This window comes from Arachis ipaensis, chromosome B1 (genome assembly GCF_059453495.1).
Source record: "Arachis ipaensis isolate K30076 ecotype BB chromosome B1, ASM5945349v1, whole genome shotgun sequence".
NCBI lineage: Eukaryota > Viridiplantae > Streptophyta > Magnoliopsida > Fabales > Fabaceae > Arachis > Arachis ipaensis.
The window spans coordinates 51603987-51622782 of NC_142436.1; positions in this window are offsets into that span (position 1 = coordinate 51603987).

Here is an 18796-nt window from a genome sequence, read left to right on the forward strand (position 1 = left end):
TTTATATCTGTTTTCTAGTTCATAACTACTTTCTAGTTCATAGTCTACTTTCTTAATAAAAAGTACTTGATATTTCATGCATGTATTCATTTTGTTGCATATAGAAGTAGGCAAGGAACTAAGTTTGGTGTTCCCACACCAACGTAGGTTCAGAGAATCACAAGCATACATGCATGCTAACTGTCTCTCAAGTGCTTGGGAAATAAGCAACTTTCAATATCTATTGTAGAAAGTCATTCAATCTCTTGGAAGGAAAGATACATCATCATGTGGGTGAACAAAGGAAGGATATGGAACACAACAATGATGATGACACAGAGGAAACAAATGGACTCCAAGAGGTTGTAGTGTTCTCTGACTAACTTTAGCTTAAATATGCTAATTGAAAGTGCAAATGCCCCCTGTTGATTAGTGTCCTATTAGATTTATTTACTGTCTGTTTGTTTTTATGCTGTTATGGCTTGCTAGTCTAGATACTTTCATCATCTCATCTTGCTTTAATTATATGCTTTGTTCCTCATGCTTGAATAAAAGAAAAATAATTGTGAAATAGAGAAAGAGTAAAAGTCTAGTATGATATGAGATAGAATAAGGTTATGTGGTGGTATATACTGGTTCATTAGTTGATTTATGAATAAGGCTGAATGTGGGCATGACTGTGTGATATGAACTTAAGTTGCATTTCATGAGACTTGACAAATGAAAGAAGGTCCAAAATAAAAGAAAGAAAAAGCAAAAGAAAGAAACAAAAAGAAATAAACAAGGCTGGGCACCAATGACTGGAAATTTGGATAAATGCCTGTGATGTTCTTGTACAAAGATAAGCTTGGATAACTAGGTTCTAAGGGGTGCTTCATCACCCGGCAACTTGGGTTAACTATCCCGGGATTGCCAACCGAAAGTCCACCATCAAGAGCTACTTTGAGACAAAGCATTTAGTGACCCAAAGGGGTGCTGGGCATCAATTTCCAAGGGACAAAACAAGCTAAATGCCTGTGATGTATGTGTGCTAAGGAGAGGCTTGAGCAAGTAAGCCCATAGGGGTGTTTCAACACCTAGCATCTTGAACTAACTGGGGCGGGAATGCTGGCTGAAAGCTTACTCTAAAAAGTTGTCTTACCACATAGCATTAAGCCTCAGCAAGCAATAAATCTCAGCCAAGAAAGAGAACAAGAAAAAACTAAGGACCGAGCAATAACAAGTCTGATTTTTTGTGTAATTCAAGTGAGGATCCAAAGGAGTGTTGATGTCTCAGTCACAGAATAAAAGTCTATAAGATACCATGCATGAAAACCCCATCAATCAGTATTCAATGTCTTCCAATAAAGGGCTATACACTTCTCTGCTTCCATTAATTTTCCTTATGCTTTACTACTTGCTTGGGGACAAGCAAGATTTAAGTTTGGTATTGTGATGACAAGTCATCTTAGGCTAGTTTCACAAGCCTATTTCATTAGTTTTTATTTGGTTTTCATGCATTTTTAGGCAACAAATAAGTGTTTGAGTGAGAATTTCATGCTTGTCTTGAATCAATCAAACATTGATAATTTTATGCATTTTCATTAGATTTCTTGTAAGATTTAGTTGATAATATGAATGATGCAAGAATTGATGATCATGTTAAGGCTTTGATGCATTTGTTTGGTTGATTTCAGGTGAAAAATGAAGAGAAAAGAGGGTCAGAGCAGAGTAACGTTGCGTTCAAACAAAGAACGCCACGCTCAGTAAGCGACACGCACGCGTATGGGACGCTTACGCGTCAGGGGTAAATTTTGAAGAACCACGCGTACGCGTGCATCACGCGTATGCGTGCATCACGCGTACACGTGAAAATGTTTGGCGTCGTTTTCAAAGAAAGCGCTACGTTCATTTACTCAGCATTTTCGGGCATATTCAAAATTAGAGGCAAAGTTTTGCAATCAATGTGCACGCGTGCTTGACGTGCACGCGTCGATGGTGCACCCAGGATAAAGCACGAGCACGCGTGGCTGGCACTGAAGCATGGCATTGAGATTTTGCTAACAACGCGCATGCGTACATGACGCTCACGCGTGGGGCAGCGCTCATTAAGCAAACGTAGTGCTCATTAAGAGAACGCTGCAAAGGACGCGTACGCGTGGGTGACGCGTACGCGTACGCGTCAATGGGCAAAAATGCAAAAGCAAGCGCAGGCGTGAGGGACACATACGCGTGGGTGCCCGAATGCTCTGTTCTCTAAATGAACACTACGCTCTCCTGGAAGCTGCAACTTTGGCTCAATTAATTCCAATTCAAGCCCATTGAAGCCCCAAAGCAAGTAGAGTCCAATTGACATCAATCAAAGGCACAAGGATCATCTAGAATAGGAATTTTGCATTTAATTATAATTTGTTTTCAATCTAAATTTCATTTACATAGTTTAGGAAGCCTATATAAAGGCATCAGTTTCATTTGAAAAAAAAAAGGGCGCACAGTAGGAGTAGGAGTAGAATAGGAGGCTCAGGCTGGAGGATTAGAGACTCCGGATCTCTCTTGGAGGATTAGAGACTCCAGAGAGCTTAGCATAGTTGATACACTTTTATTTTTCTACACTTCAGTATTGAATTCAGTTTCATTTTAATGCAAGTTTAAATTTCTGCAATTCTCTTCTGCAATTTTACTTTCTGCAACTTTACATTTAAGTCTGCTGTGATCTGAATTTACTTTTCATGCAATTTAATTCTTCTGCAATTGTTATGAGCTTTGATCTACTGCTTCATTTAAATTCCAGCACCCAATTCCCTTTACATTTGATGCAATTCACTTTTCTTGTCATTTAAGCTTCACTGCAATTTACATTCTGCACTTTATATTTTCTGAAACTTACTTTCTATTGCTCCAGTTTTCATTCAATTCACTATTGTCTGTTTGACTAAACCGATCACTCATTAAAGTTGCTTGATCCATCAATTTCTGTAGGATCGACCTCACTCCTGTGAGTTATTACTACTTGATGCGACCCGGTACACTTGCCGGTGAGTTTGTGTGGAATCGTCTCATCAGGCAGATCCGTTGATGAGAGGTATTTGTTTAATTGGTGATAAGACCTTAACTGCATTATATGATACTGGGACTTCGCATTCATTTATTTCATTTGCTAAAGTTGAGGAATTAGGCTTGAAAGTGTCAGAGTTACCATTTGATCTGCATGTACATACTCCGCATCAGACAGTCATGACTAGGTCAGGTTGTAGGCAAGTAGGATTCAAACTTGAGGATAAAGACTTTGTGCATGATTTGATCTGTTTACCAATGGTTGGGTTGGAGATGATTTTGGAGTTTGATTGGTTGTCGAAGAATCGGGTTTTGTTGGATTGCTTTGAACGGACAATTCAGTTTATACCAGAAGGAGAAAATAGAGTAGTGATAGCTGAAGGTTACTACCTAAACTCAGTAATGGTGCACTATAGTGGGGAGGAGTGTCAAGGATACATCTTGTTAATTGCAAATGCTTCGGGCAATACCCAGAACTTAGATCAGATTCTAGTAGTTAGAGATTTTTCGGAGGTATTCTCGGAAGATATCCCTGAGTTCCCACCTCAAAGGGAGATTGAATTTACGTTTGAATTGGTGCCGGGAGCCGGACCAGTGTCAATTGCGCCGTATGGAATGGCTCCAATAGAGCTAGTAGAATTAAAGGCTCTGTTGGAAGAGCTTCTAAACAAGCAGTTCATTCGACCGAGTGTATCACCGTGGGGAGCACCAGTTTTATTGGTAAAGAAGAAGGATGGAGGAATACGTTTGTCCGTGGATTACCAGCAGTTAAAAAAAGTGACTGTGAAGAACAAGTACCCGCTGCCTAGGATCGATGACTTGATGGATCAACTGCAAGAAGCCGAAGTGTATTTCAAGATCCATTTAAGATCCGGTTACCATCAGATAAGGGTGAGGGAGGATGATATCCCTAAGACCGCGTTTAGGACACGCTATGGGCACTACGAGTTTGCGGTGATGTCCTTTGGGTTAACGAATGCACCTGATGTTTTCATTGATTACATGAATAGAGTCTTTCGTCCCTTTTTGGACAAATTCATGGTGGTTTTCATAGACGACATCTTAGTTTATTCTAAGACGGCAAAGGAGCATGAGGAACACTTGAGGATTGTGTTGCAAATCCTAAGGGGGCGAAAGTTGTACGCTAAGTTTTCGAAGTGTGAGTTTTGGAAGGAGGAAGCGAAGTTCATAGGTCACGTGGTAAGCAACGGAGGAATAACCGTAGATCCTTCTAAGGTAGAAATGGTGATGGAATGGGAAAGACCGACAACGGTGACGGAAGTCAGAAGCTTTTTGGGCTTAGCCGGATATTACCGAAGATTTATCGAAGGATTTTCCCGGATTGCACTACCGATGACTAAATTGACAAGGAAAGAAGCGCCTTTTGTTTGGACGTCGGAGTGTGAAGAAGTTTTCAGACTTTGAAGCAAAAGCTAACTTCAGCACATGATCTAATCTTACTGGAACCGCATAAACCGTTTGAAGTTGATGAGCGGATATTTTATACGCTTTTTGGGGTTAATTTCATATAGTTTTTAGTGTGTTTTAGTTAGTTTTTAGTTTATTTTCAGCAGCTTCAAGGCAAAATTCATATTTCTGGACTTTTACTATGAGTTTGTGTGTTTTTCTGTGATTTCAGATATTTTCTGGCTGAAATTGAGGGAGCTGAGCAAAAATCTGATTCAGGCTGAAAAGGGACTGCTGATGCTGTTGGATTCTGACCTCTTTGCACTCAAAGTGGATTTTCTGGAGCTACAGAACTCCAAATGGTGCGCTTCTAATTGCGTTGGAAAGTAGACATCCAGGGCTTTCCAGAAATACATAATAGTCCATACTTTGCTCAAGGATAGACGACGTAAACTGGCGTTCAACGCCAGTTCCATGTTGCAGTCTGGCGTCCAGTGCCAGAAACAAGTTACAAGTTGGAGTTCAACGCCAGAAACAGGTTACAACCTGGTGTTGAACACCCAAAACAGCCCAAGGACGTGAGAAGCTTAAGTCTCAGCCCCAGCACACACCAAGTGGGCCCCAGAAGTGGATTTCTGCGCTATCTATCATAGTTTACTCATTTTCTGTAAACCTAGGTTACTAGTTTAGTATTTAAACAACTTTTAGAGATTTATTTTGCATCTCATGACATTTTAGATCTGAACTTTGTACCTTTTGACGGCATGAGTCTCTAAACTCCATTGTTGGGGGTGAGGAGCTCTGCTGTGTCTCGATGAATTAATGCAAGTATTTCTGTTTTCTATTCAAACATGCGTGTTCCTATCTAAGATATCCATTCGCACTTCAATATGAATGTGATGAACGTGACAATTATCATCATTCCTCCATGAACATGTGCCTGACAACCACTTACGTTCCACCGTAGAATGAATGAATATATCTTAGATCTCTTAATCAGAATCTTCGTGGTATAAGCTAGATTGATGGCAGCATTCCAGAGAATCCGAAAAGTCTAAACCTTGTCTATGGTATTCCGAGTAGGATTCAGGGATTGAATGACTGTGATGAGCTTCAAACTCGCGAGTGCTGGGCGTAGTGACAGACGCAAAAGGATAGTAAATCCTATTCCGGTATGATTGAGAACCTGCAGATGATTAGCCGTGCGGTGACAGCGCATCTGGACCCTTTTCACTGGAAGGATGGATGGTAGCCATTGACAACGGTGATCCACCAACACACAGATTGCCATAGGAGGACGTGCGTGCGTGAATCAGAAAACAGAGGAAAGCAGAATTTCAGAAGACAAAGCATCTCCAAAACTCCAACATATTCTCCATCATTGCATACAAGTATAATTTGTGTTCTGCCCTTTTATTCCTTGCAATCAAATTTGATAAGTGAATTATTTTATTATTTTCCTGACTAAGAGTTACAAGATAACCATAGATTGCTTCAAGCCAACAATCTCCGTGGGATCGACCCTTACTCACGTAAGGTATTACTTCGACGACCCAGTGTACTTGCTGGTTAGTGGTACGAGTTGTAAAAAGTGTGATTTACAATTCGTGCACCAGAAGTATATTGTGATACATTACTGAAGGGTTTGGGTTGCGTGTTGATGCAACACTGGAATGTGGTGGCTTACGCATCGCGTCATCTGAGACCCCATGAGGTAAATTACCCAATCATGACTTGGAATTAGCAGTAATTGTGTTTTCAATGAAGATTTGGAGGCACCACTTGTACGGGGTGAGGTTTAGCGTCTTTTCTGATCATAAGAGTCTCAAATACATCTTTGATTAGAAAGATCTAAATATGCGTCAGAGAAGGTGGATGGAATTTCTATAGGATTATGATTTTGAACTGAGTTATCATCTGGGCAAGGCGAATGTGGTAGCAGACGCATTGAGTCAGAAATCTTTAACAATTGCTTGGATGAGAATCAAGGAAGAGGAGTTAGTGGATAAGTTGTAGACCTTAAGCTGGATATTGGTGACGTTGCTGGAAGAGTTTGTTTGAACCAGTTACAGATCTCAAGCACGTTTAAGATAGAGATTCAGAGGGCTCAGCAAGATGAGTAGAAGCTTCATCAATTGTTTCAACCATTTGGTGATAAGAGGCGTGAAGAATTCACTAAGGACGATAAAAGGGTTGTGGAGATATAAAGGGAGATTTTGCATACCGGATGTCGGGAGTTTGAGGCAAGACTTGTTGTCGGAGGCTAACAACAGTGGGTTTTCTATTCATCACGGAAGCACGAAGATGTATTATGACTTAAAGAAGATATTCTGGTGGCCTGGGATGAAGGGTGATATAGCAACAGTGGTATCCAAGTGTTTAACTTACCAGAAGGTGAAGATAGAGCATCAGAAACCGTCGAAAATGCTACAGCCTCTTGAGATTCCTCAGTAAAAGTAGGAAGGAATTGCGACGGACTTTGTGACCGGTTTACCGAGGACTAGGTCGGGATTTGATGCGGTTTGGGTGGTCGTGGATCGCTTAACCAAATCCACTCATTTTCTGCCTATCCGAGTGAACTGTTCTATGGAGTAGTTGGCAAGGTTATATATAAAGGAGATAGTAAGGTTGCATGGTGTGCCGTCGAGCTTAGTATGAGTTTTTATCCCCGATTCACTTCAAGGATTTAGGGAGCTTTCCAAAGAGCTTTTGGTACAAAGCTGTGTCTCAGTACCGCATATCATCCGCAATCGGATGGACAGTCAGAAAGGACTATTCAGACGTTGGAAGATATGCTGAGAGCATGTATTTTGGATCAACCTGGAAGTTGGGATTGCCACATGCCATTGGTGGAGTTTGCGTACAACAACAGCTTTCATGTGAGCATAGGGATGGCTTCGTATGAGGCCTTGAATGGATGGAAGTGCCAGTCTCCACTGTGTTGGTATGAATCTGGTGAAGTGAGCATTTTGGTTCCCGATTTGGTAGTAGAGATTATGAAAAATATTAAAAAGATTCGGAAGAGAATTCTAATTGCCCAGAGTTGACAGAAGAGTTATGCGGATCAGAGAAGGAAATCGTTAGAGTTTGAAGTGGGAGAACATGTATTTCTACGGGTTTGATGAGCGGATAATTTATACACTTTTTGGCATTGCTTTTAGGTAGTTTTTAGTATGATTTAGTTAGTTTTTACCATATTTTTATTATTTTTTATTCAAAATTCACATTTCTGGACTTTACTATGAGTTTTTATGTTTTTCTGTGATTTCAGGTATTTTCTGGCTGAAATTGAGGGACCTGAGCAAAATCTGATTCAGAGGCTGAAAAAGGACTGCAGATGCTGTTGGATTCTGACCTCCCTGCACTCGAAATGGATTTTCTAGAGCTACAAAAACTCAAATGGCGCATTCTCAATTGCGTTGGAAAGTAGACATCCAGGGCTTTCCAGCAATATATAATAGTTCATACTTTGTCAAGGATAAACGACGCAAACTGGCGTTCAACACCAGTTCCATGTTGTATTCTGGCGTTATACGCCAGAAACAGGTTACAAGTTGGAGTTAAACGCCCAAAACAGGCTACAACCTGGCGTTTAACTCCAGAAACAGCCTAGGCACGTGTAAAGCTCAAGTCTCAGCCCCAGCACATACTAAGTGGGCCCAGGAAGTGGATTTCCGCACTATCTATCGTAGTTTACTCATTTTCTGTAAACCTAGCTTACTAGTTTAGTATTTAAACAACTTTTAGAGATTTATTATGTATCTCATGACATTTTACACATTTTCATATTGTATTTATGATGGCATGAGTCTCTAAACCGCATGGTTGGGGGTGAGGAGCTCTGCTGTGTCTCGATGAATTAATGCAATTACTTCTGTTTTCTATTCAATCACGCTTGTTTCTATTCTAAGATGCCCGCTTGTACTTAACCATGATGAATGTGATGATCCATGACACTCATCACCATTCTCAACCTATGAACGCGTGCCTGACAACCAATTCCGTTCTACCTTAGATTGAGTGTGTATCTCTTAGCCTCTTGGTTCATGATCAGAGTCTTCGTGGTATAGGCTAGGATTATTGGCGGCCATTCTTGAGATCTGGAAAGTCTAAACCTTGTCTGTGGTATTCCGAGTAGCATCTGGGATGGGATGACTGTGACGAGCTTCAAACTCATGACTGCTGGGCGTAGTGACAGACGCAAAAGGATCAATGGATCCTATTCCAACATGAGTGAGAACAGATGATTAGCCGTGCGGTGACAGCGCATTTGGACCATTTTCACTGAAAGGACGGATGGTAGCCATTGACAATGGCGATCCACCAACATACAGCTTGCCATAGATGGAGCCTTGCGTGCGTGAAGAAGAAGACAGTAGGAAAGCAGAGATTCGAAAGACAGAGCATCTCCAAATCCTCAATCTGTTCTCCATTACTGCATAACAAGTATTATTTATTTTATGCTATTTACTCTTCATAAATATAATCACTCTTATCATTGATTTCCTGACTAAGAATTACAAAATAGCCATAGCTTGCTTCAAGCCGACAATCTCCGTGGGATCGACCTTTACTCACGTAAGGTATTACTTGAACGACCCAGTGCACTTGCTGGTTAGTTGTGCGGAGTTGTGAAAAGTGTGAATCACAATTTCGTGCACCATGTTTTTGGCGCCGTTGCCGGGGATTGTTCGAGTTTGGACAACTAACGGTTTATTTTGTTGCTTAGATTAGGAAAAATTTTTCTTTTTGGTTTAGAGTCTTCTATTATTGTTTTTGGTTAAAATTTTAAAATCCTTATTTTATTTTTCTAAATTATTTTCGAAAATTTTTAAAACCAATAACTTCATGATTTAGTCTTCTATTTGAGTTTAGTTTCATATTTTAAGTTTGGTGTCAATTGCATGTTTTTATTTTCCTTTAAATTTTCGAATTTGTGTTCATTGTTCTTTCTTGATCTTCAAGTTGTTCTTGCTATTTTTCTTGTTTGATCTTTAGTTTTTCCTGTTTTGTGTCTTTTCTTGTTTTTCTTATGTATTTTCAAATTATCAGTATTCAAAAAAATTTATATACATTAAATACCTTTTTTTAAAACACGTTAAATTTATAGCTCAGTTGGCTAGAGCGTTGTGCTTATGTTCTTGGTAATTGGGTATCTTCCTTTTAAAATGTTTTCAAAAATAATTTTTCTTTGATTAAATCTTATGTCAAACTTTTAAGTTTGGTGTTCTTTTTATGTTCTTGAGTCTTTGAATTTTATTCTTGTTGTTCTTGTGAGTCTTCAAGGTGTTCTTGAGTCTTCTTTGTGTTTTGATCTTAAAATTTTTTAGTTTGGTGTTCCTTGGTGTTTTCCCTCCAAAATTTTCGAAAAGCAAGGAGCATTAGATCTAAAAATTTTAAGTCTTGTGTCATTTTATTGTTTTTCTCTTTCCTCATTAAATTCAAAAATATCTTTTCTCTTTATTTTAAATTGATTTTTCGAAAATTACTTTTAAAAATTCAGATTTTTATTTTAAAAATCAAATCTTTTCAAAATTCAAAATCTTTTTCAAAAATCATATCCAAGGTTTTTCAAATCTTCTTAATTAAGCAATTATTTTCATTTTCAAATTTATTTTTCTCTTAGTTTTCGAAATTTACATTTTAATTTCTAAATATTTTATTTTATTTTATCTTATTATTTTTATTTATCTTAATAATTTGGTTTGTCATACTTAAATAAAATAAAAACAAAAATATATTTTCTTTGCAATTCATATCAATTCCATTTTATCCATCACGGATCTAAGTGGAAATGAACAGTCCAGAAGGACTCTGAGGTCATATGCTAATCCCACTACCGCTGCATATGGGAGTAGTATCTGTATACCTCCCATCAAAGCAGGCAGTTTTGAGCTGAATCCTCAGCTCATTGTCATGGTGCAGCAAAACTGCCAGTATTCTGGTCTTCCACAGGAAGAACCTACTGAGTTTCTGGCACAATTCTTGTAAATTGCTGACACAGTACGTGACAAGGAGGTAGATCAGGATGTATACAGGCTGTTACTGTTTCTATTTGCTGTAAAAGGTCAAGCTAAAAGGTGGTTAAATAACCAACCCACAGCAAGCATAAAAACATGGAAACAGTTATCACACAAATTCCTGAATTAATATTTCCCTCCAAAAAGGATGACACAACTAAGCCTGGACATCCAAGGCTTTAAACAAGAGGATGATGAATCCCTTTATAATGCCTGGGAGAGGTACAGAGGGATGCAAAGGAAATGCCCCTCTGAAATGTTTTCAGAGTGGGTGCAATTAGACATCTTCTACTATGGGCTTACAGAAAGAGCTCAGATATCTCTAGACCACTCAGCTGGTGGATCTATACACATGAGAAAAACAATTGAAGAGGCTCAAGAGCTTATTGATATAGTTGCTAGAAATCAACATCTGTACATAAGTAGTGGGTCCTCCATAAAAGAAGAAGCCAAATCAGTGTCTACTGAACTTGGTCCTCCAGAACAAGTTGCTGAACTCAATAAACAATTGTGTTTTCTAACAAAACAGCTAGCAAAATTCAAGGAGATGCTACAAGACACTAAAAATGCTAATAAAAATATAGAGACACAATTGAATCAAATAAAACAGCAGTTATCAAAGTAGATAACAGAAGAGTGCCAAGAAGTTCAATTAAGAAGTGGAAAAACATTAAATACATCACTTCAGAGTAGCAGAAAGCCAAGAAAAGAACAACTGACAGAGGATGAGCAATATATTATCCAAAATCCCTCTGAGGACAGTAAGAGCCCAGAGAGAAGTAACTCTGGCGTTCAAACGCCAGAAAAGGATGCAAAGCTGGCGTTAAATGCCCAACCCACGCGCAGTTCTGGCGTTCAAATGCTAGAAACAGGCAAGGAGCTGGCGTCAAACGCCCAATGGAAGCTCAGTTCTGGCGTTCAAATGCCAGAAACAGGTAAGAAGTTGGCGTCCAACGCCAATCCAGCTTCTAACCCTGGCATTCAAACGGCAGTGAGGGATCAGACACACACAAGTGCTGATAGCAACCCCTCTAAAAAGGCTTCTCCAACCACCTCTGTAGGAAATAAACCTGCAGCAACTAAGGTTGAGGAATACAAAGCCAAGATGCCTTATCCTCAAAAACTCCGCCAAGAGGAGCAGGATAAGCAATTTGCCCGCTTTGCAGACTATCTCAGGACCCTTGAAATAAAGATTCCATTTGCAGAAGCACTTGAGCAAATACCTTCTTATGCCAAGTTCATGAAAGAGATCTTGAGTCATAAGAAGGATTGGAGTAAAATTGAAAGAGTTCTCCTCATTGAAGAATGCAGTTCAGTCATTCTGAAAAGCTTTCCAAAAAAGCTTAAAGATCCCAGGAGCTTTATGATACCATGAATATTAGAGCGTAATTGCACCGAGACAGCTTTATGTGATCTTGGGGCAAGCATCAACCTAATACCTGTATCCACTATCAGAAAGCTTGGTTTAACTGAAGAAGTCAAACCAACCCGGATATGTCTCCAACTTGCTGATGGCTCCATTAAATACCCATCAGGCATGATTGAAGACATGATTGTCAGGGTTGGGCCATTCGCCTTTCTCACTGACTTTGTGGTGCTGGAAATGGAGGAGCACAAGAGTGCTACTCTCATTCTAGGAAGACCTTTCCTAGCAACTGGACGAACTCTCATTGATGTCCAAAAGGGGGAAGTAACCTTGAGAGTCAATGAGGATGAGTTTAAGTTAAATGTTGTCAAAGCCATGCAGCATCCAGACACACCAAAAGACTACATGAAAGTTGATCTTATTGACTCTTTGGTAGAGGAGATCAACATGACTGAGAGTCTCGAATCAGAGCTAGAAAACATCTTTAAAGATGTCCAGCCTAATCTGGAGGATTCAGAGGACATAAAAGAGCCCCTGAAAATTCCTCAGGAAGAGGAAAAACCTCCTAAACCTGAGCTCAAACCACTACCACCATCCCTAAAATATGCATTTCTGGGAGAAGGTGACACTTTTCCGGTGATCATAAGCTCTGCTTTAAATCCACAGGAAGAGGAAGCACTACTTCAAGTGCTAAGGACACACATGACAGCTCTTGGGTGGTCCATAAGTGATCTTAAGGGCATTAGCCCAGCCAGATGCATGCACAAGATCCTATTGGAGGATGATGCTAAGCCAGTGGTTCAACCACAGAGGCGGCTGAATCCCGCCATGAAGGAGGTGATGCAGAAAGAGGTCACTAAGTTACTAGAGGCTGTGATTATTTATCCTATTTCTGATAGCCCTTGAGTGAGCCCTGTCCAAGTTTTTCCCAAGAAGGGGGGCATGACAGTGGTTCATAATGAAAAAAATGAACTAGTTCCTACAAGAACAGTTACAGGGTGGCATATGTATATTGATTACAGAAGGCTCAATACATCCACCAGGAAGGATCACTTTCCTTTACCATTCATAGACCAGATGCTAGAAAGACTAGCAGGTCATGAATACTACTGCTTTTTGGATGGCTATTCAGGTTAGAACCAAATTGCAGTAGATCCTCAGGACTAAGAGAAAACAGCATTCACATGTCCTTCTGAAGTGTTTGCCTACAGAAGGATGCCTTTTGTTCTGTGCAATGCACCTGCAACCTGTCAGAGGTGCATGCTCTCCATCTTTTCTGATATGGTAGAGAAATTTCTAGAAGTCTTCATGGATGACTTTTCAGTATTTGGAGACTCATTCAGCTCCTGCCTTGACCATCTAGCACTTGTTCTGAAAAGATTCCAAGAGACCAACCTAGTTTTAAACTGGGAAAAATGTCACTTTATGGTGACTGGAGAAATTGTCCTTGGACATAAAATTTCAAACAAGGGAATAGAGGTAGATCAATCTAAAGTGGAAGTAATTGAAAAATTACCACCACCTGCCAATGTTAAGGCAATTAGAAGCTTTCTGGGGCATGCAGGATTCTATAAGAGGTTTATAAAGGATTTTTCAAAAATTGCAAAACCTCCGAGCAATATGCTAGCTGCTGACACGCCATTTGTGTTTGACACAGAGTGTCTGCAGGCGTTTGAAACTCTGAAAGCTAAGTTGGTCACAGCACCAGTTATTTCTGCACCACACTGGACATTACCATTCGAACTAATGTGTGATGCCAGTGACCATGCCATTGGCGCAGTACTGGGACAAAGGCATAACAAGCTTCTGCATGTCATTTATTATGCTAGCCGTGTTTTAAATGATGCCCAGAAAAATTACACAACCACAGAAAAAGAATTGCTTGCAGTGGTTTATGCCATTGACAAGTTTAGATCATACTTAGTAGGATCAAAAGTTATCGTGTACACTGACCATGTTGCTCTTAAATATCTACTTACAAAGCAGGATTCAAAACCCAGGCTCATAAGATGGGTGTTGCTTCTGCAAGAGTTTGATATAGAAATAAGAGACAGAAAAGGGACAAAAAACCAAGTGGCTGATCATCTATCCCAGATAGAACCAGTAGAAGGGGTGTCCTTTCCCTCTATTGAGATCTCTGAAACCTTTCCGGATGAGCATTTGTCTGCCATTCAAGAAACACCATGGTTTGCAGACATTGCAAACTATAAAGCTGCAAGATTCACACCCAAGGAGTACAGCAGGCAACAAAAGAAAAAATTAATTACTGATGCAAAGTACTACTTGTGGGATGAACCCTATCTTTTTAAGAGATGTGCAGACGGAATAATTCGTAGGTGTGTGCCTAGAGAAGAAGCACAGAAGATCTTATGGCATTGCCATGGGTCATAATATGGAGGCCATTTCGGAGGTGAGCGAACAGCCACCAAGGTCCTCCAGTGTGGCTTCTACTGTCCTACCCTCTATAGAGATTCCCGAGAGTTTGTACGTAACTATGACAGTTGCCGGAGAGCTGGTAATCTGCCTCATGGTTACGCCATGCCTCAACAAGGAATCTTGGAGATTGAGTTGTTTGATGTATGGGGTATTGACTTCATGGGGCCTTTCCCACCATCATACTCAAACACTTATATTCTGATGGCAGTCGACTATATATCCAAATGGGTAAAGGCCGTTGCCACACCCACTAATGATACTAAGATAGTGCTGAAGTTCCTCCAGAAACATATCTTCAACAGGTTTAGTGTTCCTAGAGCACTAATCAGTGATGGAGGGACTCACTTCTGCAACAAACAACTTTACTCTGCTATGGTCCGGTATGGAATTAACCACAAGGTGGCAACTTCATATCATCCACAGACAAATGGGCAAGCTAAAGTCTCTAATAGAGAGCTAAAAAGAATCCTAGAACGAACTGTAAGTACCCGTAGAAAGGATTGGGCGAGAAGCTTGGATAATGCTCTGTGGGCTTACAGAACAGCATTCAAGACGCCTATAGGGACCTCTCCATACTAGCTTGTGTATGGTAAGGCCTGTCATCTGCCCGTGGAACTGGAGCATAAGGCCTACTGGGCAACCAGATTCCTAAACTTTGATGCCAAATTAGCTGGAGAAAAAAGATTGCTCCAGCTGAATGAGCTAGAGGAATTCAGACTCACGGCTTTCGAAAATGCCAAGCTTTACAAAGAGAAAGCAAAAAGGTGGCATGACAAAAATCTGTCATCTAGAGTCTTTGAACTGGGACAGAAGGTTCTATTGTTTAACTCTAGGCTCAGGCTATTCCCCGGGAAACTGAAATCCCGGTGGAGGGGACCATATGTGATTACAAGTGTGTCACCATATGGCTATGTGGAGCTTCAAGACATTGATTCTAATAAGAAGTTCATTGTTAATGGACAGAGAATCAAGCATTATCTTGAAGGCAATGTTAAGCAAGAGTGCTCAAGGCTGAGGCTAGATTAAAAGCTCAGCAAGGTCCAGCTAAAGACAATAAAGAAGCGCTTGCTGGGAGGCAACCCAGCCATTAGCAAAACCTATTTTTATTTAAATAATAATTATACGAGTTTTAATATAAATAATTTTCAAGGTAAAGTATCAACTGCATAAGTTCACAGGGTTACAGAAGGATTCAGAGTACAAAACAGGGAAAAGAAGCTCACTGGCAAGAAAACGCCAGTAAGAGGTACAATTGGGCGTTAAACGCCCAAAAGAAGCATCTACTGGGCGTTTAACGCCAGTAATGATACCTTTCTGGGCATTAAACACCAGAATGGGTACCATTCTGGGCGTTTAATGCCATACTTGCAGCATCCTGGGCGTTCAGAAAAACACCCAGTGACGAAGGATTTCTAGCGTTTAACGCCAGCCAGAAGCAACAGCTGGGCGTTAAACGCCCAAAAGAGGCTACAGATGGGCGTTAAATGCCCAAAAGAGGCTACAGATGGGTGTTAAACGCCCAAAACAAGCAGCAGTTGGGCGTTTAACGCCAGGATTGTGGAGGGGAGGATTTTTTGTTCCCAACTTGATTTTTTTTCAAAATTTCTTATTTCCATCCATTTTTCTTGCATAAACATGTTCCTATACTTTGATTTTTCAAAATCTTTTCCAAAAATATTAAAAATATCTTAATCCTAAAATTAAATCTTTCTCAATTCTTCTTCAACCTCTTCTCAAATCTTTTTCAAAACAAATCTATCTTTTTCAATTTTTTTTTCAAACTCATCAATAGCTTTTTCAAATCTTCACAATAATTTTAAAAACAAATCTATCTTTTTCAAATATCTTTCATATCTTTTCAATTTTAAATTACATCTTTTTTCTATCATATCTTTTTCAAAATTTTTGAAAACCCATCCCCGCTTCCCTTTAAATCCTCGTTCAGCCTCCCCCCTCTCCTCCACAATTCGAACTTGGCTTTCCCTCTATCCTTCTCCTTTCCTTTCTTTTGCTTGAGGACAAGCAAACTTCTAACTTTGGTGTGTTTATCTGTGATCACTAAGCCAATACCCACCAAGATCATGGCTCCTAAGGAAAAACAAACCACCTCAAGAGGAAAAAAAGAGAATATTCCAAAACTACTTTGGAATCAAGGGAAGTTCTTAACCAAAGAACATTCAGACCATTACTACAAAATAATGGGTCTAAGGTCAGTGATTCCGGAAGTTAAATTCGATCTGAAAGAAGACGAATATCTGGAGATCCAAGAGCAAATTCGAAACAGGTGCTGGGAAATCCTAGCTAATCCTGAGATAAAAGTGGGAAGAAATATGGTTCAGGAATTCTACTCTAATCTGTGGCAGACAGACAGGCAGAGAATAGCTGGAACCGCATTCTATGACTACCAAACTCTGGTTAGAGGAAAGATTGTTCACATCCACCCTAACAAAATAAGGGAGATCTTCAAGCTGCCTCAATTGCAAGATGACCTGGACTCCTTTAATAGGAGAATGATCAGACCAAATCAGAGCTTGGACAAAATTCTAGAGGACATATGCCTCCCTGGAGCCAAATGGACAACCAACATAAAGAGTGTCCCAAACCAACTCAAGAGAGGAGATCTCAAACCAGTCACCAGAGGCTGGCTGGACTTCATTGTGCGCTCTATACTGCCCACTAGCAACCGCTCTGAAGTCACCATCAGAAGAGCAGTGATGATTCATTGCATTATGCTGGAAAAAGAAGTGGAAGTTCATCAGCTGATTTCTTGTGAGCTTTACAAAATTGCAAACAAGAACTCCAAAGATGCCAAATTGCCTATCCAAGCTTAATTTCTCTGTTATGTAAAGATGCTGGGATAAAAATGGGAGTAGATGAGTATATCTCAGTTGAGCAACCAATCACCAAAAAGTCAATGGAAGGACAAGTGCAAGACGACCCCATCAAGAGGAGAGCACAGGAGTTCCTCCCGGAAATTCCTCAATTTGAATACTGGAGGCGCCTAGAAGCATCTATCACCAAGTTACAAGAAGCTATGGATCAACTGAAGGAAGAATAGCAAAATCAAAACAGCATGCTCTGCAAACTGCTTAGGGAACAAGAAGAGCAAGGGCGTGAACTGAAGGAACTAAAGCGCCAGAAGTTATCTCTTGAAGGACCAAGCACCCCACAGACTAAAGAGGCATCTACCTCCCAAAATAAAGGTTGTTGAGTCCTAACTCTGTGATAACCTTTTATATATTTTAAAAGTACATGAGTATTAGAATTAGAGTCATTTGTCTTTATGTCTTTAATTTCCTTTCTTTTATTACTAATTGTCTTCTTTTTATGCCTATTTTAGATTATTTCCATTAAATAATAAATAAAGATTAGAGTCTATGCCTTAAAGTTATGAATGTCCTATGAATCCATCACCTTTCTTAAATAAAAAATATTTTAATCACAAAATAACAAGAAGTACATGATTTCGAATTCATCCTTGAAATTAGTTTAATTATTTTGATGTGGTGACAATACTTTTTGTTTTCTGAATGAATGCTTGAACAGTGCATATGTCTTTTGAATTTGTTATTTATGAATGTTAAAATTTTTGGCTCTTGAAGAATAATGAAAAAGGAGAAATGTTATTTGATAATCTGAAAAATCATAAAATTGATTCTTGAAGCAAGAAAAAGCAGTGAATAAACAAGGCTTGCGAAAAAAAAAGAGAAAGAAAAAGCAAAAGCAAGCAAAAAAAGCCAATAGCCCTTAAAACCAAAAGGCAAGGGTAATAAAAAGGATCCAAGGCTATGAGCATCAGTGGATAGGAGGGCCCCAAGGAATAAAATTCTGGCCTAAGCGGCTAAACCAAGCTGTCCCTAACCATGTGCTTGTGGCGTGAAGGTGTCAAGTGAAAAGCTTAAGACTGAGCGGTTAAAGTCGAGGTCCAAAGCAAAAACAGAGTGTGCTTAAGAACCCTGGACACCTCTAATTGGGAACTTTAGCAAAGCTGAATCATAATCCAAAAAGGTTCACCCAATTATGTGTCTGCGGCATTTATGTATCCGGTGGTAATACTGGAAAACAAAGTTCTTAGGGCCACGGCTAAGACTCATAAAGTAGTTGTATTAAAGAATCAACATACTGAACTAGGAGAATCAATAACACTATCTGAATTCTGAGTTCCTATAGATGCCAATCATTCTGAACTTCAAGGGATAAAGTGAGATGCCAAAACTGTTCAGAGGCAAAAAGCTACTAGTCCCGCTTATTTAGTTGGAGCTAAGTTTCATTGATATTTTGGACTTTATGGTATATTCTCTTCTTTTTATCCTATTTGATTTTCAGTTGCTTGGGGACAAGCAACAATTTAAGTTTGGTGTTGTGATGAGCGGAAAATTTATACGCTTTTTGGCATTGCTTTTAGGTAGTTTTTAGTATGATTAAGTTAGTTTTTACTATATTTTTATTAGTTTTTATTCAAAATTCACATTTCTGGACTTTACTGTGAGTTTGTGTATTTTTCTATGATTTCAGGTATTTTCTGGCTGAAATTGAGGGACCTGAGCAAAATCTG